General features: G+C 44.6%; 1 long non-coding RNA gene across 1 annotated transcript; it reads left to right on the forward strand.

The window, feature by feature from the left end:
• Positions 10 to 26,974, forward strand: LOC110392899. Its single transcript, XR_002434804.1, has 2 exons — positions 10 to 320; positions 6,199 to 26,974. It is a non-coding gene; the product is annotated as an uncharacterized LOC110392899 (long non-coding RNA).

The raw sequence follows: 26,974 nt of genomic DNA on the forward strand, positions 1-26,974 counted from the left end.
TCAGCCCCACATCCCCCCCCCGACCGCTGCTCCGAGCCGGGGCGCTGCGGGGAGGGATTCCGTTGTCACGAGGGGCGGGCTGCCGGCCCTGTCCTCAGCTGATCTTCACGCAGGGTGTGCTCCCGGCTCGCCCCGCCGCTCCCTCCCGGTCCCCACGGCCCCGTCTCCCCGCGCCGTGCTGTGCCGCCCCTCGGCCGTCCGCGGACGTGTCCCCGGCGCCCCTCAGCCCGCCGCAGCCAGCGGAAGGACGCGGGGGCACGGCGGAGCGGCGCCGGGGGCTGAGCGGGGCGGGCTGCGCCCGGGAGCGGCTTAGCGCGGGGGTAAGTGAAAAGCCAGCAGCGAAAATAACCCGGGTGAAGCCCGGCCTGAAGGCTAATCCCGCTGCCGGCGTCTGCGCGGGGGTAACGTTGTTCCGCGGGGGCTAATCCCGCTCGCACGACGGCCCCGCGTTCCCCGCGCTGCCAGCACGCGTGATGCTGATGGGACGTGGCACCCAGGTGGCCCCCGCTGCGGGGCTGTGGCAGGGCCAGTGCTGCCCGCATAAAAGGCTGGAAAGCGTTCCTCAGAGCTTGTCCTGCCCCTGAGCGCTGTCAGTGCTCGCAGCAGCGGCAAAGTAGAGCTCTTTGGTTTCGTTATTGTTATCTTTATTAGTATGATTCCCCCTCTCCGCTGTATTCAGGCGTTTTGTTCACACCTAGGTAAGGGCTGGGGTGTGACGGCCAACTCTTCGGAGCTGGCACCGTAAAAATAATAGGTCTACCTAGAAAACAAGCAGGAGTGATACCAAATGATGGCCTGAGAGATGGAGATGGGGGCACTTTCGGTATAACGCTGTGACAAGTCCCAGCAAGCTCAATGCAATGATAAAATACAATTTGCTCCTTGTAATCCGTGTTGTTATTAATTGACGTGTTTCTCTGGGCTTCCAGTGTGCATTGATTCCTTTTTTTTTTTTTTTTAAACAACGTAGACAAGATTAATCGTGTTTCAGAGTTTGGATTTGAAAAAAACAGGGGAAAAAAAAAACCAAATTATCTCCATGAATATATATGCATGTATGTATTTCTGTCAAATACTTCCATATTCATATAAGGTAAACTTGCCTGTCTGATGACTAAAATATTTTAGGAAGAAAACATGTTCTGATTGTCATCTTCAGGGCATTTTCAGTGACGTTTTATAGCAGTAGTTTAAAATAAAATTCTTAGTCATTCAACATTTTAACTGAAAGCTACGTGTTATGCAAGCAGTTTATCAAACCCATTGAGCTACCTGCCTAGTAGTAATGCAACAATAAATAGTGATAGCATTTAAAGCGATTTTCATTATTAGGACTGTCAGATCTGATTGAAATATTATGAACGTTAAGGTTAAATATATGAAGGCAATAAATACTGATATGAAGCACGCTCAAGAGAGTTGTGTTTCCCAAGTGGATCTGGGGGCAGACTTGTTATGATGATGGCTACTGCCAGCTCATTGCATGGCAACCGTTTGAGGGTGGTGTTTGCTGAGCTGGGAGCCAGACGGGAGATTCTGTGCTGCGGTGGAGTTGAACACATGCAATAGAAGGGACACCCTCTATGCCAGGACCTCCCTCAGCACCCACCAGCTGAAGATAACTGTGGGAGAGTGAAATCTATACTGTGCTTTGCTATCTTTGTGTTCACATGCATGCGTGCCCTCGCTTTTTCTTTCTGAACCACTTTATCCTGCTGGTCACTGAGGGCGTGCAGGAGTGGACCGTCTGCCACTGTGTGGTGCTTTATCAAGGACCAGATCTATGGCCCAAGCATCGCCAGGTCACTTATCCTTCAGCTTCCTGGAGGTTTATAGTATCTCGGCAGTAAGAAGTGGTTGTTCCTGTTCACCATCATTAATCCAGTCAAGGCAGAGGCAGCTTTTGAACCCTGCAATGTTCCTCTCTGGGTGATTTGGATTTGTTTGTTTTTTCTTTTTATACCTCCCTGGCTGTGAATGAAACCTCTTCATCCCAGTTCAAGGCATCCTCATCACAAAAGGCCTATCTGGCTGACTGTTGGTCCGTAGATGATGCAGACAAGAGTGGAAGATGGAGATTAGAGTTCAGTGTTGCTTAGCCAGTTCCTCATGCTCTTTCCTGTAACAAGAACCCCGAGTTCAGCAGATGGACTTTCTACATAGTGTAATGGGAGAGAGAAGTACCAAAAAAAGGCAGATACCTATGACATTTTGAAACTGGGCCAACTGGGCCACTGTGAGCCACTTCATGACTTGGGACACTGAGACAGCGAGGCAGAGGCACCCTCAGGGAGCTTAGTGCCGGTGGGGGTTCTTCTTGAGCTGGGAAGAAAGGATAGGAAAGTATTTTCCTTCCATAAGTGCTTTCTTCCTCTAAAGATGCAGGTTCACAGCTCTTTTCCACTTGACCTGGAGCAGAATTTGACTGTAGCCTGTCTTTTTTATGAGAAAAGAGAGGAAAAATAAATGGGAAAGGCTTTTCTTGTTCCTTTGATCTGACTTTTCCCATGTGGCAGAAATAACTATTTATGAAAGCAGGAGCTCCAGCCTTGGTTTTCCAGCTTCCACTGATGACCTGAATCGAAGTGGCAGGGGGAACCCTCTGTCTCAGGGCTGTTTAGTGTCGGTGAAGTAAATGCAGAGATTGCCCAGTGGAGGAGGCCGAGGAGCATGAAATGTGCTGGCGTCAGGGCTTTGGTTGAGACGGAGCTCAGCTCTGCTGGCGTGCAGGTGCTTGGAAAGGGTAATGGAAACGTATTTCTCCACTGACAGGTCACAGTTAGCCATGAATTTTGAGGATCTTGACTGTCAGCCTTGACTGAGCCAGCCTGTGATGGCAAGCATTCAGCTTTTGATGCTAAAAGCTAGACATTCACTCTCTGACTAATTCTTTCTCGTAATAGGTGCCTAACTTAGAGCCTGTGAGTCTCACCTCTGGGTTTAGGTGTGAATCCCTCTCTCAGTTCCTTTTAATTTCAGTAGAAGTGAGAATTAACTGTCTGTGTTGGTTTGTGTGAATTATCTATTTGGAAACAGAAACACACAAATCATCCCAGGCCAGACCTGCCATAAAGTGCGGCGCCTTTGGTACCAGTGTGGTCCATGCAGGGTGCTGCAAAGGGAGAACAAATGTGCCCTATGAAGTGTGTTGCTTGTTTTATGTAAAGCACAAACAATTTATGGAAATAGTATTTCAACCATTATTCAATGTCCAATTATTCACATCTAGAATAATTCCTGAAGTCAGAGAAATAAAACGCTGAATGACTCCATTTAGGAAATCCTTTTGACTCAAGTGCTTTCCTTGAAACAGCAAATAGCTGGATGACCTCAAGCACATGTTTAATTGTGCCTTGTAATAAAGTAATATAATTAGCAATTACTTTGGAATGACTTTAATATACTTCACAGCTACTACAGAAATGCATTTAATCAGTAGGCTTTGTTTTCTTTTGACTTCTATTAGTATAAAATAAACTCTTGTCCGATTGGAGCTCCTACCTGAGTTCCCCAGATTGTCCCTCAGGGCACACAAAGTGAGCAGGCTTGTTCCACAGCAGATCTATAACAGCTGTAGGGCTCTCTCTTCTTAGAGGATGGAACTAAGCTTGTAGGAGGGCAACAAAGGCAACACAGAGCATGCATGCAGTGTGTTGGCCAGGCACGCAGGACAGCGCTCCTCTCATTTTTTTTCTGTTTTTTTCCTCCTTTCTTTTTTCTCCCCAGTACAACTTGGGAGCACCAGGTTTGGTGGTACTCACTTGTGTATCACTTCATAGTGGTTCATGTTCTGCTGGCAACAGAAACATAGCACAGGTGGGCAGCTCTGTCTTAAAAATAATAGACCTGAACAGAAGGCTGTATGTGCATACTTTTCTTACAAGTAATTACATGTTAATTGGAAAGCTTTCAAATAAAAAATGAACGGTATAAAGGAAGCAAAAGGGAGAAGCAGACTAAGCTTGAGAAGGGTACTAGGACAGTGATTGAATGAAAATACTGATACTCCCTTAAGTTTGGTGGCAGAGATTAAATCAATAAATTAGCTGACATGTTGGAAACCAGATTCATATAATTCTGTTATCTCTGCTGAGGAAAACAGCAATACCTGTTCAGAAGTCCCAATCCACCGTGCAGGAATATCATGTGATTTATATGACAACCACGTGCTTATTTTATTTTCCTGCCAATGCCAAAGAGCTCAGCCACGTCCAAAGTCTGTTCCCTTGCTTTGCATTCTGGTATCTTTATCTCGGAGATTGCCTGCTATTCAGGCAACGCTGTACCGAGCACGCACATCACCACAGATGAGGCTGCTGAGAAAATGCTGTAATCTTTTTACTGCAGCCCATTTTGATGTGCTTAGAAGGGCTTACTAGGCACTAGCACGTGGGCTTACCTGGGGAACCAATAGTGCCGTCGCTGGAATGTGTCACTGCACTAACGCTGTCCCATTTTCCTCCAGTTCACTCATCCCACAGGGAACCAAACCTGACAGCGTCAAGCAAGTGTAGAAAGAAACTCTGTTCCCAACACTGCGGATTTATTTTCCTCTGCACTTGCAAGGTCCCCTGATCCCACGTCTCTCTCTCGACCTACTCACTCTGACCATGGTAATAAAGCCTGCCCCTGGGATGGCTGAAGGCTTGTTCTAAGCTGTGGAAGGCATCAACAAGCCCTGTCTCTGCACAACGCAGGTTAAATCAGCTATGCAGGGAGCAGAGCAAGTGCAGCAAATTATGTAAGAAAAAGATCTTCATCCTGGCACAGGCATATTCAAGAAAAGAAATGCAGCACAGCTATCTCATGTTCTGGTTCCAAAGAGAGGCAATTAGGAATCTAACCCAGGCATGAACAATTCAATTTCTGCTGCTTGGTTTTTATATGGTCACTGGAATGTGTTCTGGGGACCTGCTGAGCCAAGCACACAGTTTGGCTCCAGGATGTTACAGGAGTCCTGGTACCTGCAGCCCCCGCTTAGCATGTCCACTTTGCTTTCCACAGATGTAACCCCCGTGAGGAACTCTCATGGGCCAGGCAGAACCTGCACCAAATAGAGTAAATACACTGACGAAAGCAAGAATTTCGTTGTTACTGGGGCTGGAGTTTCCCCTGGTGACCTGCTGCCACCAAAGGAGGTTTAGTAAAAGTTTATTGAGGAGAAAGCATCAAACTTATGGTCTGACCTAGGTTCTGAAATGTTCTATTCAGTTAAAAAAAAAGGGATCAAATCACATGCTGAATTTGAAGCACTGGTGACATTGCTGGTGTGAAGGATCAAGCTTTCTGGTTCAGTTTGATGCACTTCGCCATGTTCCCACCCCATACTCATAAACAAATAGTGGGAGATGAAAGGAAAACTGCCAGATTACAGTGATCTCAAGGAGTCAGCGCACCTCCTATTTCCCTATTAATTTCTTTATATCTGGAGGCTTGAGAGACCTTCGTTTTGTGCAAGAGGGAAACCAGTAGAAATAGTTTGGTGTATATTGAACAAACATGGCCTAACCATGGGAGAACATTTAAAATGTCTGGGATAGTACCGGGTTGTGCACGTTACTAGAAAAATACATCTGTAAAGTGTACTATCCTTTTAAAAGGCATGTATTTCAAAGTATAGGCATAGCTGGATATGGTGGTTATTTCTGCATCTTTGATCCAGCATTTAAGAGCTTTGCAGTATACAACGCAACCTTGAAGACTAGGTGTGTACAAGTGTAATTTCTGCCAGTGTTAACATGAGAATTTGCTGTTATTTATCCTGGTTTTACTATGCTTAGATATTTATGAGGACTCTTATGGTAGAACTGTCGAACCAGTCCATACCAGGTCATTACTTGGTATGGTCAGAGCACCATGGCATGATGACCACAGTGCTTTTTGTGGTCACAGTTTATGTTACTCATTTGGTGCAGCGGTGTCACCAGCGTACCACAAAGGTGAATTAGATTAAATTATTACTTACTCTGAGTTGTTTTGTAGTGTAGCTGTAAAGTATAAACCATTTTTTCAAAGTTTCCTATTCTGGCTAAACCATGCAGATAGATCTTTCTTTGAGTGTTGACAAGAGGTTGGTGGAGAGATGTCTACACCCCTGTGCTTTCCAGTGATGCATTGAAGCCACTTTGCTCTCTCTTAGTGGTTTTCTTCAGAATCTTTTATAAAAGTTAGTTTATTATTTCTTTCATTTTCTTTCAGTTCCATTTTGCACCAGTCTGCTTCATTTCATGTGGCAGCCCCATCAGATCAGAGAAGTCAAGCATTTCTGGATCACATCAGAATTGTAATGGGAGAGATACCAAAGAGGGCCGAAGCAAGCAGAAAACAGGGATGAGGATTCAGCAGTGGCCTGCTCCCTTTCCAGTTGGCTCCGCAGCACTGCCCTTCTTGGCTGCTTCCTCCATGATGGGTGGGCAGGATCCTAAAGAAGCAGATGATTCCTTTTTTCCTCCAAGTGAACTGTAACTTCACTGAATCAGGGAAATCACATTAGAATTACTCTGAGGATGATGTATCCTACATGGTTAGGTCCTCAGATACGTAGAGGAACGCTCAGTGAGTCAGCCCTGCAATTTTTGGTGGAGTAGGTCTATTCCGGTGTGTGGGTGTTCACAGAACAATTACGTAAGTGTCAGGGTAGCAAGGAACTTTTGACATTTCTGGCAGCTGAACTGAGTTCTTTTCAGTCAAAAATATTGTAATTGTTGTTCACTTGCATTAACCACACATCATTGCCTTAAATGGATTTGGAGGGGTTGGGGCATTTTTTGAAGCATCAGTTGTCAGGGCAAGATACTGGAGCGGTTTTATTCTTGAGAAAACAGGAGATTTTTCACAGTTACAGTGAGACGAACATTTGTGAGAACCGTTTTAAATCATATAAGAGGGTGCGAAAGTTGCCATGCCATATGCCTGGAATTTACTATGTTAGAGCTAATTGCTGCCACCGAATGTAAGGGCCCGTCAGCTTCTTCATCATCACACCCACTTCGACACCTTTTTTTTTTTATTTTTATTTTAAGGGTTTTTTTTTACTTTTTTGCCTACATAGTTTTTGGGCTGCAGAATGATAGTGCAACCTCCATGCTAACTCCTAACATGCCTTACATCCTGTATTCAAGGTGAATAGGTTAGGCACCCCACTGACATATGGCGGATTATATTCCAGGGCAACTGCTCTTCTACATTTGTTACGCAGGGAAACAAGGAAAACTGGTTTGTCTCCCCAGAGCAAGACACCTAAATTAGTCAGGCTAAATCAGTGTCCAAGTGACATTTTCAGGGAAGATTTCTCTCTAAAGATCAAGTAGGAAAGAAACAAAACCGGATAACTGATTAGTTTCTTGTTTGATCCAAGTTGTGCCTTTGCAACCAGAAACCTCCCATCAAACTAGCCAATGGATTTTTTTTTTCTTGGTTAAGTATTAAATCTTTCAAGTGATCATGACCTTGAAATACTGTCTGTTTTTCTACACAATACCGTAATGAGGCAAGTCATAAATCTGAGTGGTGCTGGGCATCCAGCTGACACGCCTGAGTGATCAACCAGGAAAACAGCATTAGTGTGTGGCTGCTGGATAGTCAAGAAAAGAACTGTAGGATGCTTTTCACCCAAAAAAAATAGATTTCCTGGAGTCAGCCCCAGAGAAGGGCTGTGTTACTTGCTCTCTGGGGACAGAGGCAGAAGAGGATCCATGTGTAGGTTCTTGCATACATTGGCTTTGTTAGTAAATCCAATCCAATAGATTGGAAGTATGTGAGATAAGGGCTCTACCAGTGACAGTACATGGTGAAGAATCACTGATGTAACCTGTGTTCTTTGAGCTCCAACTAATTTATTTTTGGACAGCAATTTTCCCAATTAGTGAGGACAACTTAAGCGTGGATGTTCCAGCTTACTAATATGTACTTTATGCCAGCTCAGACTCTTAGCATAAGGGGGTTCATTTTATCACTTGCCTCTGAAATTAGAAGACTCATACTGAATCTGCAGTTGCTGCAATCATCCAATTGCTTCTCCAAAAATTGGAAAATTCTGGAGATCTGCAGTGTGAATCCACAGCCTCATATCACTCACAGCCTGGTGGACTGAAGGGATTCATTGTTCTGATGTGTGCAGGAGGAATTGCTTAAATCCAATGAGCAAAAACAAAGGGACTTTCAGTGCCTCATACTTCCTCCCCAGGATTTGTGCAAAGTAAATAAAGGAACTAAGTCTTCTGCAGTGAGTACTCAGGATGAGAGCACTCTTCACTGTAGCCCAGTGCTTTCAACTGCCACCCGCATCAATTCACGTAGTTACTCAGAGAAAATTGGAGGCAAATAAACATGAGTTCTTGCATAGCAAGAGCTCTCTATGCTCACTGATAAAATTTGTCTCTCTTAGGTTCAGACACAGACTAATTATTTTAAAATAATTGCTCCCACTCCTTTGAGACTCGTTGAGAACACACGCAATGCCTCTGCTATATCAGGTGGGCACAAACTCTTACATCCGCACAGAGGGAGGTCACCTACCCATGTTGCTCAGCTAAGCGCTGACAGCCAGGGTGCCTCAGTGTACAACAGGATAATTTCTTCGAAGGATTTTATTAACTGGACTTTTTTTTTTTTCTGAAAATCTCCAAAAATAAATGTGTGAAGGCTGCATTATTAATCATTAAAGCTAGGAGATATACTGCTATGGGAAAACACTGATTACAATCTTCTAATTGCCAGATAAAAATCTGCCACTCTCCATTGAGGAAGTATCACTTGATTCAATCACTTGGCTGCTCTTTGTCTCAGCTGAGTAAGATGATCAGTATTCTCAAGCTAGCAGCTGGACTGGAAACAAATAGAGCAGCAGATATTCTGGTTGTAGTTGGAAGACAATTGTAGGTAAATTGACCCAATTCTCTTCATTTATTTGTTCCATAATAAATAACAACTGTAACATTAAAGTAGTAGCAAGGAACAATAGCAAAATTCACAACCATTAGAATAGCAGCGGTCTGTGCAGCAAAACCCATTTTAAACTGCAGTGCCTCACCTCCCCATGAGTGGTGTTAAAGCAGTTTTTTAAGATTATCTGACATAGTAAAGGCATCAGCAGTGCCTGGGATGGAACCCAGGACGTTGATTGTCTATTTTCTTTTATAAGCATAGTCCACATTGATTTTGCAACTGAGTCACTGCAAAAATGTATTGCATATTGCTTTAGAAGGCAGATGAGGCCAAAATTACAGAGAAATTAACCAAAAGCTTTTTATTCTCAGGGCTTGGAATCAATCAGGGGTGCTGATAATCCATTAAGCTGCATTCAGCACATCTTTTTCTTTTAGAAAGATGGGGAAAATGAACTTCTGACCATAGACAGCGGAGATGAGATGGGGAAGACATGCTGGGAGGATGAGGTCCAGCTGTGGCACAGCGAGGCCCACGCAGAGGTTACAAGGTGACCCCAACACTTTCCCTACATCAACCTCTGTAGGTCTGTGCAGCTCCAGCCCTGTGCCCCTTTTCTGACTCCTTCAGGATTTCCTTCAGGGGCTTTCTTAGCATAAGATCCATGTTCTTCTGAAATTTCTCATATGTTTTCAGGGTTTTCATAAGAACATGCAGCCAGTAGTTTCTACAGAGTGGTCCTTGGGCCAGGGTGAATTTTACCTTCCAAGAATTGGGGGTTTTAACTGAAACAATCCAAAGATCATGTCAAAGAATTTTTTTATTTTTTTTTGCCCTGCTGTCAGTGACATTTGTGAATGATGGAAAACCATCCATATGGCTAAACAGACTATCTCCACTCCCCCACAAGTAGTGACTTAGAGGATGAAAGAAATATTCATCCTGATCATCTGTTTTGTAACAGGATATTTATCTCAAGCTTTCAAGAATTTCATTATTATTGGGGAGGAGGGGAATGGGCAGTAAGGCTGGATCTGTAATAGATTATTGATGCTGGGAAGTGAGTAAGCTGTAGGGCAGGAAACCTGCCTGAGCCCTGCTATTGCCCAGGGAGCGGGGCTGTGGGCCTGCGATAACGCAGGGAGGAGGAAGAAGGAGAAGAAGAGGCATTATTAACATAGTCAGTTTGGAGTCCAAGGAGGATAAGTGAGTTTTGAAAAAACCTGAGGGTCCTGAGAAAAGGAGGGAGGGGGATATCTCTAATGCGTGGGAAGAGAGGACTGTTTAGGATAGAGACCAGGGACAGGGCTGTAAATCTGTTTCTGCAGGCACATCTGGGAAAGTTCACCCTGTTGCACTGCAGGGAGATTGAATCTCAGCTCTGTGCCTCTAGTCCAGTTAAAGCAAATGGCTTAACTGACCTGCACCATCCCAGTGTTTGTGGCCATCTGAAAATGACCTCATTTGAACTCTGGTTCTGAACTAAGGTGCATTAAAATTACAAAGCTCTTTGCTTCCAGTCAGGACTTCCAGGGTTGGTATTAATAGCTTTGGTGAACTGTAGTCCATTGATTTAAAGCACCTGTGCTTCTGCAAGTCAGGACTTCATCAATTTTTTTTATCACTTACACAGGAAGAGTGCTGGGCTTAATGCTATTTATCCAGCTGGACATATTGACTTTGACTTAGGAGATCAAAGCATTTGGGTTAGGGATTGTGTAACATCTTCGTATAAGAACTGTCAGGGGTAAATTTACCAAAGGCTGAAGCTTTGATTGATGATCATTTTGCAGGAGTGTTCAGCATAAGGAAGCACATAATAGACCATTTCTCTTAATGGACCTGCAAGCCACAGCACCTTTAAATATACATATTTTGAAACATATTTCGTCACCTCCTGGAACATAACAGTACATAAAAACTCTGGAAGGTACCCTTGAAAGTGAGCTTTCCCTATGTGAGTAAAAGGCTCCAAGGAGGTGGCCCAAGACCCCTTAAGATGTGGGAGCCAGTAAGGAGAATGCATTAGTTGTCTTTTTTTTTTTTATGATTTGCCATTTGTAATAGCAGTACTCCCCAATAGATAGGTGGCTGGAAAGTGCGAGATCCAGTGCTCACAGATTCAGTTCTCTGCTCTGGAGCAGAACACAGGCTGGCATACAGAGCGAGTCTTTCCTCTTGGGTGAGGTGAAAGAGACCCAACTTCTAGTTCCAGCTTAAGGCAAGGCATGCCACCTTCTTTGGAATTACTTTTCCCATTTATTAACAAGTAAAGGGTACTAAATACACTTGTTAAACACTCATTTTTTATCACTGATCACGGGGGTTTATTCACATCTTCTAATTTACAAAATGCATGTCAATGGCCACCAGCTTGGAAGGAACACTAGCTAAGAGATACTAGCTGCCCTCCCATGATCGAGAATATCTTCTACCGAAAGGCTATTCTCCTATCTCTGTCTCAAAGTAAGCCACGCAGGATACCTGTCACAGACTCACTGTAATTAAAACAACAGCAGCCCCCTCATCACAGGAGGTGTTGGCTACATGGATGCACTCTTGTTAGTTGCCCTTGCTACAGTTGTAGGATTAACAGAATTAAAACAGGTGGAATATGCCGGAGAGTTGTCTGAGCTTTTCTCTTAACATTAAATTTAAAGCCAACAAGCTATATAGGATTAGACTAGCCTTATTACTCCATCCATGGGTTTTAAAGCCATATTCAGCATTGTCTCTGTCCCTGGAGGTGTTCAAGAAACATTTACATGTTGTACTGAGGGACATGGTTTAGTGGTAAATATTGGTGATAGGTGGATGGTTGGACTGGATGATCTTAGAGGTCTTTTCCAACCTTGGTGATTCCATGATTCTATGACTGTTGCCAGGTGCTCCTTTCGGCAAGGTGCTCTGAGCACAGGCCCTGCCCAGCAGCACTGCTCTGGCTGGTCCCCTCCCAACATCTGCAGCCAGCCTGCTCCCACCCGCAGAGGAGAGGGCACTGTCAGTGGTGGGAAAGGGGCTGGCTGCTGCCGCCACTCTGTCTGCGACTTGTAGCCTTCGTCCTGAGTGTGCCACAGTGCCTTTTCCTTTCCTTTCTTTTTTTTTTTTTTTTTTTTTTTTTTTTTTTTTTTTTTTTTGCCGCAGACAAACAAACACAACCTACATAAATGGGGTGCGGACTACGTGGCTCAAGGACTCAGGATGATTAAAAGCTGGAGCCATACAGAGACATCCAGAAATGATTGTTTTTAACAAGACAGGAACTTTGTCTGAAAACAGGATGACCTGCTACAAAAGACGCCAACAAATCCCCGTAGAGCTTTAGAAAAAACAAGCAGGCGCCTGAGCGTGCTTTAAAAAAAAATCCTGCCTGGTAATAAAAAGGCATGTAAGGGTAAACAGGAAAAGAGCACTCCACACTGCGAGCAGCCTGGAGGAGGAAAGGCTGGGAAGAGCGCTGATCTGAAAACCTGATATGGAAACTGAAGAGAACGATTTCTTCATATCCCTGCTACAAACTCCCTGTGCAAACACAATGTTGGGGCAGCTGTGAGCAGCACTTGCCTGCCAGTTACATAGTGCTTTCCTTCCAGTCCCTTCCAGTGAAAGCTGTGGGACAGCAGCAGGCGCTCCGCAGGTGGTGTTAGTTTGCTTCAGTGGCTGTACAGCAACGTCATTTCAGACTTCCACGAAAGAGTTTTTTCTAGTGCAAAACTTTATTTCCTGAAGGTAAAATGACTGCAGTTCAGCCCACCTGTGCTGCATTTATACAGCTCTCTCCCAGTTTTAGCATGAATCTCTTGACATCTGTTGTGTTTTCCGCTAAGCCTTGGCTCCAGAAGTCTTGTAATTTCATGACAATCTCATTCTTTACATACATAAAATAAGTCTTTCTAGCCTTCATGACTAAAAAAAAAGAAAATCTTGACATTGTAAGGACAGCTCACGATAATGCATAGTTCAAAACCCCTATTACTGCTATTTTTGATGCTGAATTTTAAAATCAAATGCTGTTTTGAACAATTAGGATACTGATAGACTTCATCATTCTGACAACCCCTGCTTGTTAGCAGAATCTGCAGATTGAGCTCCTAAACACGTTTCCCACTGCATCCTGTTTGCCACCTGCTAGGGATCCATGACAGTGGCCATCATGGTACGTACTGCGAGCTCCTGTGCAGCAGCTTTCTCCTTTGTTGTGTTCCTAAGTCAAGCACTGCCTCAGCACTGATATTACAGCCTGTCACAGCCTTTGCTCACACGTGTCCAGAAGCAGTTTCTGCAGCAGCCGTACAACCCATGACTGGAAAAGGTCCAGCCCTCAGGCACAGGGCCCAGCCCTGCAGAAGGGCAGACCAGCGGCGTGGCTTCCTGCTGCTGCACAGTGGCTCTCAGCCCTGAGGCAGCTCCTCCTGCTTGGCTGAAGAGGGTCCTGAAGAAATGCTGCAGTCCCAGTGACTTCCATGGCCTCACAGGAACCCAGGAGACTTGCAGAGAGGCTTCTGGATCGCTTTCCTCAGGAGCAGCCCTAAACTCCTTGGAACACGTGTCACATGCTGCATTTGTCTCCTGTGGGGCCCTATGTCCCTCAGAGTGTGGCTGCCACAGGTGCCAGGCGGTGCCCAGGGAGGCACTGGCGCTCCTGGGAGGGAAGTAGGGAACGGAGTCTGATGCGTGTGAGCTCTTCAGAAGATGGAAAAGACATTAGTCTCCACCCTCTTCTAGGTATTGCCTGAAGGCTGAGGAGGAGCTGCTTGTCCAGCTGCCCCCAGTGCTCCCAGCCTGCTGGTGGCCTCTCAGGAAGATGGGATGTGTCTGTGTGGGTCAAGTGTCTCCATTTAGTGTAGTCCAAATTTGAGTCTATTTTTTCCTAAGTAAGCAAGGAAAAGGCAGCAGCATGTACTTTCCCTTTCTGAGGATGCCAGCATGTCTCTGCCCCAAGGTTCTGTCGCCCGTAGGAGAAATGCCTTCTGCTCATGGGATCGCCCATAGTCACGCTGTGCCAGGGCCCTGTGTGCTCAGTGGCCTGGGGGCACCCCCTGGCCTGGCCTGAGTTAGGGAAGGGTTGGGTTCAAGCTTTCTCAGGTAACCCCATACTCTGGGCATGGGTTTCTATAGTCACTGCTTCGGTATAACATAGACTTGCATTTTCTTCTTTCCTTTAGTATCAATGAAGGGTGATTCACCAGTGTTAATGTACATGATTTTCCATAGAACTTATTATTGACCATTTTCCATGGCCTGCAGCACCCTTCAGCACTGTACTACTTAATAATAATTATATGATCAATGCAATGATTGGACAAATTTCCAGTTTCCAAGAAGTGAAATTAAAACTAAGTAATTTTTTATTATCCTCAAGATGGATAGCAATGCCAGCTGCTTTGTCCATTGGCTTCGTAATGATCAGCTTCTTACATGCATGATTAACAGCATGTGACACAAGTATCTAAAGCAGCATGCTTTGGTTTGCCTCTATACCTTCCAAACTACCCATGCACACAAAACACAAAACCTCTTTGCTAGTGTGTAAGTGAGCATTTCTACAGAAGGATCCTAAGAACTTTGTTCTTACAAGACATTTGTGTCTTCTTCGGACAAGGAAAGACATAATTTCATCTGCACTGGTCTAAGAAAAAATAATTCTAAGTAAACGTGTCAAGGTGGTGATGACTTGATTTTAAAAAGATGTAAAGTAAGTGCAGAAGATACTTAAATATATCACTAAAGGGGAAAAAAACATAATTCCTTCTTCATAAGAAAGAGACACCTTAAACTCTTCACTGAAGTGAATGCAAATTGGGTGAGTTATCTCAGGTCTCCAATTCATCTTACAAATTGTCAAAGGAGCAGAACAGAAACAGCATCACTCAAGATCTAGCATGGAAGAAAATGTTTCATTTATGTTCAAAAATGGCAAGTTCAGGGCAGTTGCTTAGATTTCTGCAACGTTTTTTTCCCCATCACTTTATAATGAATGAGAGGTAGTAGCTTCTGTTTGTTGCTTTTTATTAGAACGGTAGACCCTGTGGGGATACAAGACACTGCAAGACCCTATGAGCCCTTTTGTGTATGTGTTAGTGGACATTTAACTCTTGTGAATTTATCATTCACTCCATACTCTTGTGAAGGATTCATGGAGGATTGATGCCCCTAGTGCAGGACAACTTACTCTTTAATGGGTGATGAAGTCATGTGCTATTTTGCTTCTGCCCAGCGGGCTCTCCAGCTTGGCCGAGGACCGCTCCCTCAGCAGCTGCCATCTCTGCACCCTGCACATGCCTGGAAACACTTTCTTCACAGAAGAAAAGGCCATTCACATCAGCTGTTATGCTGTAAAAAGCTCCTTGTTTGGAGCAGTGGAGGCACGGCCTCTTTGCAATGCCACCAGCTCCCCAGGAAGATACTGTCATCCACTAGGGCCTGCACGGGACATGGGGAGGTCCAGCCTGGTGCTGGTGTGGAGGGAAAATCCTCGTCTTGTCTTCACAAATTTGTTCTTTTTTCACTAATCACCCAGTCACTCAATTGAAATAAAATACTAGAAATTTAATAGGACAGATATTATATTCTGCAAAGGGACTTCAAGCCAGACAGCACAGGACTAGTTTGATTCTACACCAGTTGCTATCAGTGGAGAAAAAATGCATCTGGGATTCTGCATCTCTAGCTGTCAGTAGTGCAGAAAGAAATCCTAGCAGACCTTGTGCCAAACATGTGCTGAGGAGCTCTGAGTTAGCAGGGATGATATTCCAAAGAGATCGTTTCAATGAAGCTCTTCTTTGTATTTCAAATAGTCACAAACTTTTTTTTCTCACTGCAGCTATTATTTTGCATCATCCTTGCCATATGGAAGAAAAGAAGGATGCTGTTCTGTTCTGCTGCCACAAAAAAATGAAATGTTATTTGTGTGATCTTCATAGCAGATTAGAACTGGAAATTTCCACTTTAGTGGGATTTTCAACATGTTAAAATTAGTTTTCAATCTAGACAAGCTACAGTAGTGGCAAGCTTTTCTAAATTAAGAAATTCTCTCCCAATCAGATTAGTAAAATACATACAGGTTTCATTAAACTCTACAAACAACACTAAGAAGGAAGGTGTTCTACTCATCTAAATTCTCAAAATATTCAGTGAGAGAGGATTCTCAGAGACCATCAGCACTGGTCTTGCTTGTCTCTCTTGATCATTGACTTTTGGGAATAGAACATGAAAAAGTGCTTTCAGCTAACCCAATATTAAAGCACACTAGTGCATTGAGTTAAAAAAAAAGAAATACTGCGAAGGTGTTAGCTGCAGGGAAAGGGTTAGCATCTCTCCAGTGATACATGTCATCTATGATCTGCTGTTCCTGAGCAGCGAGACATGATGATGGAACAGTCAATGTAGGGGTTACTATGCTAAGTGTCTGTTTTCCTAACATTACAAGATGACATATGGATTTCCTTTACAGGAGGCTGGATGCTCGTGGTGATGGAAATATTAGGGACAGCACAGGTGCAACTGCCTCTGATTTTCACAGTAGGTTTAGATATGGTTGCATTACCCTCCCAGCATGCTAGCTGCAGAAGGGACACACACACTGTGGTGGCATTAGTGCTGTAGGGGCTTGGAGAAGAGTCAGTTGAGGTGTAGGGCTGAGGCACCAACAGACCTCTCTGCAGATAGCCTGGCTTTCTCTGCTCTGTTGCAGGCACATTCATTGTCAGGAGAGGCTCACATCCCAGTCAGCTCTGTGTAGAGCTGATGGTGTTGGGCTCAGCTCTGTAGAGATGCAGCCATCCTGCTTTGTGACTTGTCCAGCTCTGGGGACAGCATAGGCATATTTGCATGGTGCTTTTCCCCAGCCAGCCATCCCTGCTGGGCTGGACTGAGCTGCAGGAATCATTGTTCCCCAGCATGTTTGTCCCCCTCACACAGCAGTCCAGACCCCAGGATGAGAAACAGCTTCAGTGAGAGCAGTTGGCAGCATTACACCTCTGTAAGAATTAGGTAGACAAAAGTCTGTTGCTCTTACAAGGGCGCGTTTTTAATAGGGGAGGTTTGACTTTGTATTAAGGAGTTTATGTGCTGTGGCCTGGACTGTGCCAGCCCAGTCCCTAATGGGGGCAGCGCCTTGCCCTCTTCCTTCTTCATTTCCTAATCCGACATCCACAGTGCTGGATGGAAAGATGCAAAGCAGAATGTGAGAAGATTTATTAGGGTACATTATAGCAGTGCTCAAAAACAATGCACCAAATGCAAAAACAAAAAGCAGCTAGCATAGGATTGTATCCACATGCATTTTGGATGCTTACAGTTTAAAAAAAAACAGTTTCTGAGGCATTCGATACACAAAATGCACCTTATGGCCTTTTCTGGTATGAAAATCAGAACATTTTCTAAGTTTCTTGGCACTGTAGATGGCAAGTTGCTGTTAACTACCAAAGTGATGTCACAAGTGGGAAGTGATAAATGAGGAGACAATGACAGCGCTCGGGGGCGCAGACGGATGGGTTTCCACCACAGTGCAGGGACAAATGTATCTTGTTCGGTCCAAAACTGCTTCTAAGTTGTCCAGTGTCACCACTGACTGAAATAAAGCTGAGCTGCTTACTAGTACAGAGTCTGCAGCCTTTTTCCCATAGTCTGAATCTATACATTGCAGCTCCAGGCTAAATCATGTGTATCAACAGCAAATGTAAAATAGCTACAGAGCTCAGGAGTGCAAGTGACTGGGGAATCATGTGGTAATGAGATATAAATTGTATTTTTCTTCCCAAACACAGAGGGACTATTTGAAGAGGAGAGTTTTCCCTGGCGTAAAGGCCATTTTTGAGTTCTTTTTCTCACTGTTTTTTAGCATCGTTCCAGTCAGACTATGAGGAAGAAGGCAGTATCACCCATGAATGACGCAGGAACAACTGGGGAAGAGGGTGATAAAATGGTGAAGGAGTTGCTGGGGGAGACGCCTGGGGACACTGGCAGTGTTTTGAGCCAGCTTCTGAAGAAAACCTGGAGAAGTCTGACTGAAGCTGAAGTTGCTGCATGAGGGGTAGAAGGAAAAAAGGGTGGATCCTCTTCCCCACGATGATGCCATGGTAAAGGACGACCAATAGCTGTAAGGAGAAAGAATATATAATATAAGGGACCAGTAGAGAAAATGCTTAGTAAGGGACTGAAGATGCCAGGCCTTCATATGGTCCACTGACTCCATAGCTAAGCTGTGTCCTGCAGCTGATGTATAGCCCTGAGCAGGGAACAGCCTCCTCATGAGTGGAGTATATGAGGCAGTACTTCATCTCCAGGCCTCAATGAAGGACACAGAGCAGAGACAATGTAATGATGGGATGTAGCAGGCACAGACATGATTTTTCATCATGCTTGTTTACAGTGTGGCAGCTTGACTGGACTTGCTTATTTATGTTGCACTGCACAACATGCAAGCATTCAGCAAAGAGGCAGGTATCCAAAACCAAGATGTTAGTACAGGCTTCAGATCAAGAGCACGGTGAACTAAACATGGTCACAAGCAGGCTTTTAATATGGTACTGCAGGACAGCAACTCCCGCACTAAATGAAGAAAGGGGTTGAATTTGCAGGCAGCTGGCTTTGCATACTCTGGCTAGGCCCATCACACTGATATTTATAAACTCTCTCAGTGGGTGACTGAGAGCAGCTCAGGGCCTGGCAAGGGCAGACTAGCTCTCCAGCATCACACTGCAGGTGAATTTAGGGGTGAGGTAACTGAGCCAGGCTTGGGTCATTCAGCAGCAGTCCGAACCCAGCCAGCCATGCTGGGCACAGCTCTACACGCCTGGTCTGAACGAAGTGTTCCATCAGGCCTGCCGGAGCCTGGGCAGCCTTCACTAGTCAGGCTTTCTGAATTTTGTTTCTGAATAATATACAATAAAAGGAATTGGACAGACAGGGCATGCAAGGAGGAGATATTTTGTTCTCCTCCATAAGGAATCCAGACTACAGCTAAATTTCTGGAAATGTGCTTCTTGGGATCTAACTGTTGCTTCTAAAATGCTATGCTATGACAGGGAGGAGAAGAAAAACAGATCAGTGACTTTGCTGATGAATGACCAAAGCACTATCATGACAAAATGAGCTTTTGGTTTGCCATAAAGGCATTATCTAAGCTTTCAAGGGTTGATCAATAAGAATGCAAAATCTCTTTCAAATGATGTAGATGAGAAGGAGGGGTACTCATCAGAATTAAAGAACAGCTTTTGCTAGACTGGTGTTCCTGGCAGGTTACACCTGCTTCCCACTCTGTGCCTTGCTGCCACTCTGTCTGGAGCAACGTGCTTCTAACAATAGCTGGTGGCTGGAAGGTACAGAGTGTGCTACACAGCTTGTTTCCTCTTCCTCCCGCCTAATTGTTATTGCAGAGCTCCGAGCAAGAAGGGCTCTTTAACGCCATTAAGTCACAAGAAACTGTGGCTTTGATAGTGAGGGCCTGATTTAATGCAATACCAACTCAAAGAAAATATTTAAAGAGAGAAGATGCCTTTCTCTAAGTGCTTTGTACTGGAAAGCCTCTGTATATACACATACACTCACATGCACACACATCCGGGAGGAGGTGTGTGTCCAGGAGGGAAATCCTGCCTGCACCAAAGTTAATGACAAATGTTCCCACTGACCTTGGCAGGGCAGGGTTTCAGGCACTGTCTGTGTATGTGGTAAGATGTTGTGGAAGTGTTCAGGCGTGATACATCTGTATTTACTTGCTATAAAGGCCTGTGGGAGCCTAAGCATGCTAGCAACACACCAAAATACAAATGGAGATCAAGAGATTGTCCCCAGGACAAGGCCCAGGAGTGTTGCCATGCCTTTCTGCACCACGTGTGAGCTCACGCAGCTTCGTCTGTCTGCAGGCTGTGACAGCACCTTAGGCAGTGACCTTGCTTACCACCAGAGTCTTGGTGGGGTCTTGGTTTGCTTGCTTTTTTTTGGCTTGGTGGCTTTTTTTGTGTTGCTTTCTTGTTTGACTTTTTAACATATATTGGGGTTAGGCTAAAAATTGTTCAACTGCCTTCCTTACTCTGCTCTCAAAATAGACAGGATAGTTTTTGAGGGCCAATTAGAGGGGCCAGGTGACCCTTGGATAACCATAATCCTGCATTCAGTGATTTCACCCTGCTTGATTTTATCCTAGGCTGCATTTTTAGTGTGGCAGAAGGTCAAGAAACCTACTTCTACAGGTAATTTAGTGGTTATGATCTTCGAAACTCCCATTTAATGCTGATTGTAACTCTATTCCAGTGTTTTTTTCTGAAATATGTTTTGAATTTGTGCAGCTCTGAGCATCATTCAGTGATGTTATAGGTGGAAACATAAGATCCCAGCATAATGAACATAAATCTGGTTTTCTTGGAGACCTTTTGTAGATCTGCTAAAGGTAATTTAGAGACTCACAGTTTAAAGACCTGCTGTAATTTGTTTAGCTATAGTGTGCCAAACTTGAGTGGCTAATTTCATATCAGTCACTGAATGCACTGGGCCAGCCACGTGACTTCCTTAATGTAAAATGTGTTTTGTATTTATGGGTTACTCCTGTTTGTAACTATCATTTTGTAACAGCTGCATTCTCAGTTTTGCTGCCTTGTGGCACAGCAAGCACCACAAAGCAGAATCTCCATGTCTGAAAGGCACTTTCTTCCCTCTTCATCTTGACAGCACGCGTCTGAGCCAAGGTTCCTTTGTGCAGCACAGAACTGGGTTGATCCTGACAACCCAGTCAGCTCTCGCTCATGCTGGAAACCACTGCACATCCATGACTGGGACCAGATTTGGGGCAGTATGCCAAGTTCTTTTGAGAATTTGGGCCTGGCTGTAAATATCATAGCTGGTGGCTGCCCACTGCTGAAAGTCTGCTGCAGTATTATGGGTGATGAGCATTTGGAAAATCTGGTGCTGAAGACCAGCAGTCAATTGGGTGATGTAAAGGAGAGTGGGACAAGGCCCAGAGCTGCAGCACAAGAAAGCAGGAGTGCATTCAAAGTCACAGACAGTGTCTGTGCAGGATTCCAAAGACCTGGCAAAACCAAAGCAAAACATAAGCATTACTAAAAAAACATCAGGCATACCTATTTCTGCATAGCAAGTATAAAACCTTAAATCACTTCCAAAACAAAAGGTCTGAATTACCATTACCAGTGCTCCTGCAGAAGCACTCTGAGCTAAGAGCTTGAAGCTAGAGCCTTCGAGTTACACTGGACAAATGCATTCTCACTCCCATGCAGACCGGTGGCTCCTTGGACATGTTCCATGTTTCACTGGAAGAGCTGGCAATATCACAAATTATTCCAGAAGAAGAAAAGCTGCTGAACTGCTTTAAAATCATGTTAAAGATGTGTACAAACTACTTCCGGAAAGTTATGATCATCTTTATTTTTTTTTGGTGAATCTTCACACTTACTCCTCTTTATATAGTCTTTACCTTCTCCCTTTGGAGTACCGTTGTATATGGAAACCTGCACAGCACAACACATAAACATCTGCAGTAAATGGTCTATAAAGATGCAAAGAGCAGTTGTTGTCACTGTACTAACAAAGCAGATTCTATCAAATCTACCTTCAAACAGGGCTCTCAGCTGCTCCTGAGCATATCGAGATGACCCCTACACGTGTTAGCAATATGCTACAATGACATACATGTGTTCCTATGTAGCGGATTCCAGCACAGGTTTCTTTGTTCAGAATCACATTATGCATGTGTTTGTTATTCATGTTTCTGCTTCCACAACTTTCCTTTGATGTAAATTTAATACAACTTTTTCATCATTATTTGAAACAGAAACAGCGGGACAAAAGGAGCATCAAATATAGGAAGTCCTGAATTGCGTTTAGCCAATGATATATACCTTTTCTGTATGTCAAAGCCATCAATAATGTATTTTCAGAAGAAAAATAAAGGTCTTGACTTTTGTTCAGGCTACAGGCTTAGCGTAAGGGTCAGGCTGTGATGCCAAGACACAGTGACTGCTCAAAGTCTGCCATAGAGAGTTTGTGTCAGGGGCAGGGGCAGGTTTACATTTACTTCAGCAGTCCCAGGGACATTTTTTTCTGAAGAGAACATTAGCTTCTAAGTCCCCTGCAAGTCCTCTGGAAAATAAATATATGTATTTGGAAAGTGACTGGAAAGATGCTTCTACGAGGGCTGGGAAAGATGATCAATATCAATCTGTACTTTCCTCTTTAAGTGTTTCTGAACCACATCTTCACCTGCTATTAGCTCACACGGCATATGAAGATACACTCTACTGTGCTTAACCTTTAAACAAAATTTCTGTGATTATTGGCCTTCATTCCCAGAGTGACTGTGAGAAATGAGCAGGGCAGATGGGAGCAGGCTTTCTCAGTTGATGCTACAGAACATTTCCATGATGATTTAAAGCCGTGTTAAACAATAGCTTGTTCACATTCAATTGCAGAGCATCCCAAGATGCTGTATGAGGCAGGGAAGAGAACTGAAATTGCTTTTGCGGAGATGCTAGGCATAATTAAAGGCTCGAGTCTGGATCTTACAGCTAACAAACTGCTGTACAACAAGGTAAGCGGCTCCCTAAGTAGCTTTTTACAAAACACTAAATATCCTGTCATAACAATAAAACCTAACTACCCAGCTGCCAGTGAATCGTGTGCATGTGGCACTGTGGACATCATGTCCACCCTCTCCCCTCAAATCCATCCCCTTCTGCTGTTGGAAAATAGCAAAAGTCCTCCCAGGAGCAGCTGAGAAGTTTAATAAAAATAAATTGGAGCTGCTTAATCCACTTCTGCAATCTGGCTGCGCTTGTTCTGAAAATCAGGACTGCTCCTTTGGCAAAGTGCAGAGTGAAGTGAGAGGCTGTGAGCACGACCTCACAGAAGGGGAGAAAAAAGGCCTCTCACTGTCTCCCCTTTTGACATGACAGATAAAGGCAAATGTGTGAAGGTCTTAAAGCCCCACTGCAGAGCAGGAAGAGGAAAACAAATGGCACCGCACCATATGCCCATAATCCCAACTAAAAGGCATTCAAATTCATTTCTCCTCAGCTTCCCTTTTACACACCAGTGAACAAGCGTGTTTGACAACACAGTGTGGGAGTTTCCAGTTCACTGAGCGGGTTTCCTTCACCTTCACTCAGGCTTTCACCTGGATGTGCTGCTCCCAACCACAAGATGGATCCCAGGAGGGCTGGTGGGGGCCAGAAAGGGGAGCCCCCACACACTGCAGCTCACATGAGGCTCCAGGAGGAAGCAAACTGGGAAACTGGATGCAGGCTGAAGTGACAGTGCTGGGCTTGGCAGGAAAGCAATGCCCTCAGGCCCCAACTGCCGCCATGCTGAGCTCCCTGCCTTTGCTAGGCCCAGAGCCTGCTATGTGTAAGGAAAGCATCTGGGGAAGCGCCTTGAAGGATGGCGGGACCAGCGGCCTTTGGTAGGCTGGAGCAGCAGGCCAGAGCGGCAGGCACAACAACTGAAGTGATGCCAACCCATGCTGGAAGAAGAGGGTGAGGGTAAAGTGCTGCAGGATGCTTGGGAGACTGGAAAATGCCTTGGAGCCAGGGGGGCCATGAGCGTGTGAGTGGAAGGCAGCATGGGCTGCTCATTAGAGGCTGAGCAGATTGAGAGCGGGAGAGGATGCTCGCATGGCAAATCAATTTGCAAGCATCAAATTGATTTAAAAAAATGCAAAAGGATGCACTCACCATTATGAATCGAATAGGAAGAGGAGCAGATAAACATGGTCTACGGTTCATAAAACCACAGTTAGACAGAGAGCGGAACCTTTTTCTCAGGCAAGATAGCAGGCAATGTGCCCTGATGCCTCATCTGCAGCTTTTCACATTGCTATTTTTCACATTTCCAAAGCAGAACTAATTATTTTCCTCCAGAGGTCCTTTCCATTCCTCTTCATCCTTCTGTTGACATAAAAGCTATTGACTGGACCTATAATCACAGCATTGCTTTTCACTGTTTGACTCTTACTTCAAATCCTGTTTTCTCCTTTGTAGCATCTCTGCGATCTCAACCAAGGATCCCAAACACTTGCTTATAACTTCACAGTCTCCAGGTTTTGGGTTTCACATCCCCCTCCTTACCATCCTTTTCACACCTCCATCCCACTGCTTCCTACACAGAGTACAGCTGCCAGGTTGATGATACAGATGCAGAGATAAAATCCAATTCTCCAGAGCTGCCTTAGTAACACTATTTTAGCGTACAATCCCAGATAGTTTTCTCTGTATGCATTTTCTCTGTGCTTTCAGGTTCACCACGTTGACTTGGCATCTTGAGCAGGCGCAGCACCCAAGAGCTGCAGCAGGGTGTTATCCTCCACCCTTGCTCACATCACAGGGAAAACGTGTATTTGGAGAGGGCACCAAACCAGCTGTTTGACAGATGTTAAGTCAAGCAAGAGGTTACACTACAAACTGGTAGGAAATAGGCTGTCACAGACCAGGATCAGTTCTTCCTTTAGCCCCAGGCTTGACTTCTCCTAGCACTAGAAATTTCCTTGGCCCTCCTTCTAACTCCTTGGTATCTCATAGCATCCTCCATGCGCTTTTCAGTGCTCAGATCTCTTCTGTGTCCTTGCCCTACTCTGTCTCTACACTGAGCCAGCCTCAGTTCTGCTGTATCTGCTTTCTGTCCGATCTGGACCATCCTCTCTGATGGCTTTCAGTGAGCTGAACAGGTGTCTTCTGCACCGGTTCAATCCCATCAGATTTTCATACTATTTTTGATTATAAACTTCTCTAGGAAAGATCCAGAGGGTGTTATTCTCCGAAAAAGCTGAAAATTTCCTGAAAATTTCACCCTGAAATGTGTACCAAGAATGGAAAAGTAACTTAAGGCAGTTAAAGTTCAAGAAATTTGTGGGAACCACTTCTTACAAAAAGAAATGCAGGAAGTGATGGCTACCACCCAGACTGTGGATTAAGTTTATTGTAGGAGCTCTTGCCTACTGTTTTCCTAACCAGGAGTAAGGCTCCCAAATGAGCTAATTCTCTATATCAAGCCATACTAGTTCTGTATAAACTGCAATATTTACTTAAAATCCTCTTGCAGACAATGTAGTGATGCAAACTCTATCCCATAGCGGCTGTTCTCAATGTCATTATTATACATCCCATTATCCCAAGACAGCTGGCAAAATTGAGCTGGGCAATTTACACACAACTTTGAAACTGTGCCTGCATTTTTAACTGCGTCAGCAGCCGTGGCTTCTTCACAGCCTCTTGAATGGGCAGCTACCAAGCAGTGTGAGGACACCGAGTGCTAAGAGAGAGCAAGAGCCAGATCCATCCCTCCTATGCTGTGGTTATGCTCCTTCCTGGTCACTTCGTGCTGTGTGTCTGTGCTGTGTGAGGTGATCCACAACAGAAGTGAGGATCTGCTGGGAGGCACCACATTCTGAGGTTGCCTCACGCTGCTCGGTTTGACAGGCCCATTGTTTGTACAACACTAATACCAAACTGATGCTTTTGGGAAACTCCACCCATGAGCGATCTGGAAAAGTTCCTGGTATGCCCAATGAGACTTCAGCCAAATGCACTAATTGTGGCTGCAAAATATTGTTTTAAAGGAAAAGGATGGGAGAGAAGAGAGGGTGAAAACAGAGAGAGGAAGAGATAAGCAAAGAGGCGACAGGCTACAGCAGGGCAGACAATATGGGAAGGGACAAAGCATTCATGCAGAAGGAGGCAGAGGCTGTGGGTGCATTGGGAAGAACATTCAACCTAATTATCAAAGGTTGTACAACAGCAAAATGGTGTTCACATTTGTCTTCTCCCTATCTCTGGCCACATTCCGTGTCTATTGGCTTTGCCTCTTCCACCTCACGCCTCTAACACTTTGAGCCTTTTCCGTAGAGGTTTTGGGGTCTGGCAGAGCTCACAAAATCACCTTGAAAATTGCACTGTGACACATGGCTTTCTTTCCCCATCTTTCTACAGCTCCTGACCACCTCTGGCAGCAGTACAGGCTGACACTGGTGGCTGCACTGGCATCTTGGACAATCCAATTTCTGATGTAATGGGTTTCCTGATTGAGAAAATATCATTAAAACTGAGAGATCTGGGAAAATGAGATACTCTAATGAGTTCTAAAATGCTGCTTACAGACAGATTCTGCAGTATGGTAACACCAAAACCAAATTAATTCCAGAGCTTAACTCACCAGATCTTCTCAATTTTGAACAAATGCTTCTTCTTAGTCATGTGCTTTTCAAAGCCAAGTTAACCCAAGTACACAGACACTGATGAAACTCATGGTCTGAAGGGAAACAAAAAAGTCTATAGGGGCTTGATAGGAAGAAGTGTTGAGCCTGGAGTACGAAGGTAGCTAAAGCTGACTGGCTGCAACCTGAGCCCAGAGGTGCTTCATCCATGAAGCCCAAGATGCCGGCCACACATCTGCACAGGGTCCTGCCTGCAGATAACGCCGCTGTAAAGAAAAACCCAAAACAACCACCCAGGGGGTGCAGGCTGAAATGCAAGGAAGTATCCCTGGCTCCGACAAAAATGGGGCAGATAATGCAGGAAGCAGCAGCAGAGCTAATACACAAGCAGCTGCCCACCAAGCTTGATTTCTAGAGTAAATCTGGTGCCCAAGGTCCAAGGAAACCACTTGTTGTCCACCATGATGTCCAGCAGCTGCAAGTGTCCAGAAGTCATGTAGGGGGTAGATGCAGCTTCTGTACCAGAGACTAGGCTGGGAGAAGCAAGTGAAGGAGACAGTGCTGAAGGGCACCGCTGCTTCAGAGAGAGAATGCAATGCAATTAAGTGTTTTAGAAAATAGGGGGGAGGAGACAATACTGGCACCAGGATTTCTCCAGAAAAAGCTTAGAAATGAAGCTCAACATGGCATGAAAACAGTTTCGCTTCCAGGGCAGCTTAAAATCCATCAGGGAGGAAAGCTATTCTGGCTCTCCCATGTAACAAATCAAGATACGCTGTGCAATGTCATCATTATTAAAAAAAAAACAAACCACAAAACTAATTCTGAACAATCGGAAACAGGCAGGCAGGGCTGGTTTATATTTCTTCCAAGACCTTTTCCCTCTAATTTCAGAAGAGAGGGAAAAAAAAAAAAAAAAAAAAAAAA

The sequence above is a fragment of the Numida meleagris genome, chromosome 1, assembly GCF_002078875.1.
Source record: "Numida meleagris isolate 19003 breed g44 Domestic line chromosome 1, NumMel1.0, whole genome shotgun sequence".
Classification (NCBI taxonomy): domain Eukaryota; kingdom Metazoa; phylum Chordata; class Aves; order Galliformes; family Numididae; genus Numida; species Numida meleagris.